Raw genomic sequence first — 2,908 nt, 5'->3', positions numbered from 1 at the left:
CCCCACAACACCATTCCCGCTAATCACAAGATGACTGCTGTGCCGCATCAACTGATAATCATCTCTGCTTATCAGAACCGCTTTCCTAGAACTGTATTCCATGGAGACTCACCTACAATGGCGGATCCGCACGAGACCCACCCTTGATCCAACCTTGAATGGAATCTATGTTCCCTATTGTTGAAAACTTTAAACTTGTGGCCCTTCTCCCTTTACTTGCATGTATCACATTTTCAATGGTTCCCCTGGAAGACAACTGTATATAGCAGAGATAGGGTAATGGGAGAGGGGGAAAGGGCAGAGGGTCAAAGATAGGATAAAAAACATATATATATGTATACATTGTATGAAAGTAGAAATGGAATATTATTGATGATAACAAAAACAAAAAAAAAAAAAAAAGAAAGCATAGTTTGGCCTACTGACATCACTCATGCAGCTGAGGAAGACCATTTCCTGCTGGCTATACACTGGACACTGGGATACTTTACAGTTGGGTGCATGATTTGTCTTTATGCCATGTGATTCTAGACAATTTCATCAGTATCTGATCATTCTTTTTTCTTTTATTTATATCATGATTGATGACAAATGCTACAAAAGTGATCTCTTTCACGAGATTTCTGACTTTCCCCTGTCACTTGCAGCCTGGTAGCCTCCTCCCTCTACCTGTCAGAGACTTGGTATACCAGGAAGATGGGCTCCTTTTGATGTTCAATATTGGAAAGATATATTTTCTACATAAAGATTACATCTTGCTTGCACACCAAAAAGAGTTTTTGTATTGTCTCTGTAGCGTCATTCATGTTGCCATTCATTGTTAGAAGAATGCAAAATTGTCACGTTCCATCCAGATTTTGAGAAGTTTAAAGAAATAAGTATTTCAATGTCAAATGATAAAACTGTACTTGTTTTATACCAAAACAAGTGTAAATTCTTTATAGGTTTAAAAAATGAAAGATGTGCTAGATTATAAAAATCATAATTGCTAGTTGTTTTATTATTATTATAATGGAATATACTTTGAGAAAATTCAGGGCCTGCAGTGGTGTGATGGTTAGCATGGCTGGATTCCACATGACTGACTGCACTCTTCAAGTCTTGGGCTTGGGGGCTTGAAAAACACACCAGGGTATGTGTGTATGCATGCCCAAAATCCTGAGAGGAGCATGGATGAGAGGTGATTGCACTATGGCCATCCCCCATGTGGAGTGCTTTCTCTCTTTCTCTCTCTGATAAGCATGTGCATTCTACAGTGCAAAAGAAATATATATATATAAATTCAAAACATTACAGAGAACCTAAACTACCTTTAATATTATATCTGAAGTTTACAACTTCAAATATCATAGGATTATATTCTTCTATCTGCAATGTTTAGATATAATTAATAAATTATGGTTATACTACACATACAATTTTTAAAAAATTTGCTATAGGGCATGCGCACTCACAAGAAAGAGTCAAAGAGAGACAGAGAGAGGGATTGTGAGAAGCATGCTCTCGGGGGATGACCACGCCACAGTCCCTTCTCTTCCTTTCTTCTCTCAGGATGCACGCACACGTGCCCAGTGTGTGTTTCAAGCACTGGTGTGTCTTCTCTATTCTCTTGGGACTTTGGGCATGCATGCATGCTTTTCAAGCCCCTAGGCCCAGCACTTGAATGATGCAGTTGGCCATGGGGGGATCCAGCCTTCCCAATAACCATGTTGCTGGTTGGTCTGAAGGCATATAATTTTACAGATTCATTGTAGAGTCAACATCTTCTCATATTAAATATCCCTCTAAAACATGACTATAAGTAGTTATGTAATAATCTGTTATATGTCTGTATCATTATTTAGCAGTCCCCTACTGATTTTTCAAGAAAGAAATTATAAACTTTTTCCATAACTGATTCTGAGAAAACATTTCACATATTTATGTGGTATAAAAATGTATTGATACATTAATATTTGAGATATGTTCAAGTATAAGTCTTAATAATATTTAGTATCAAAACAAGTGTTTTTTCTGGGACCAGCAGTTAGCATAATGGCTATGTTGCTGAACTCCCATGTAGTTGACCATGGTTTGAGTCTCAGAATCGGTGGCTTAAACTCACGCCGGGCACATGTGCGTGCGTGCCCAAGATCCTGAGAGGAGAATGGAGGGGAAGGGATTGCGGCGTGGCCATCCCCCCTGGGGGGTGATTTCTCACTTTCTGTCTCTCTGGTGAGCGCACATGCTCTATAGAAAAAACCTTTCCAAAAAAAGTGTTTTTCTTTGAGCATTTTACCATATGCTGGAATTTTTTTTCTAAATGCTTTCATACATAACAATTTTACTGTGGAATTGGTGTTTAATTTTACGTATATCTATGTATGTATGTATTTATTTATTTTGTAAGAGAGGCATGGGACTGATTAAGCAAAGCTTTAAATGTTTGTTTTCTGTTGTTCTGTTTTTCTATCTTTTTTTTTTTTAATTTTATTTCCTTCATGTGTGAGAGAGAAAGAGAGACATCCATGATAGGGTCTTCATACCACTGTTCTCCCCCGGTCCCCCAGCCACCCAGGATCACAGGCACACCCAAGGGGTGGCCCATGTGTTTAGGTAGGCCCAGGATGCAAACCTGGACATCCTCACAGTTGGACTCCAGCACAGTGAAGAAGTACCCCGACTGCCTGTGCCACTGTGGTTGGGTCTATTTTTGTCTTTTTTAAGAAAAGAGGATCTGGGACCAGCAGTTAGCGTAATGGCTATGTCGCTGGACTCCCATGTAGTCAACTGTGGTTTGCATCCTGGACACGGTAGCTTAAAACTCACACCAGGCGCGTGTTTGCGTGCGTGCCCAGGATCCTGAGAGGAGAATGGAGGAGAAGGGATTGCAGCATGGCCAACCCCCCCCCCCGGGGGGGGGGGGTTT

Source organism: Tupaia chinensis, unplaced genomic scaffold (genome assembly GCF_000334495.1).
Source record: "Tupaia chinensis unplaced genomic scaffold, TupChi_1.0 Scaffold000097_1, whole genome shotgun sequence".
Lineage (NCBI taxonomy): Eukaryota > Metazoa > Chordata > Mammalia > Scandentia > Tupaiidae > Tupaia > Tupaia belangeri.
The sequence above is the reverse complement of the archived record's forward strand: the minus strand, read 5'-3'. Positions refer to the sequence as shown.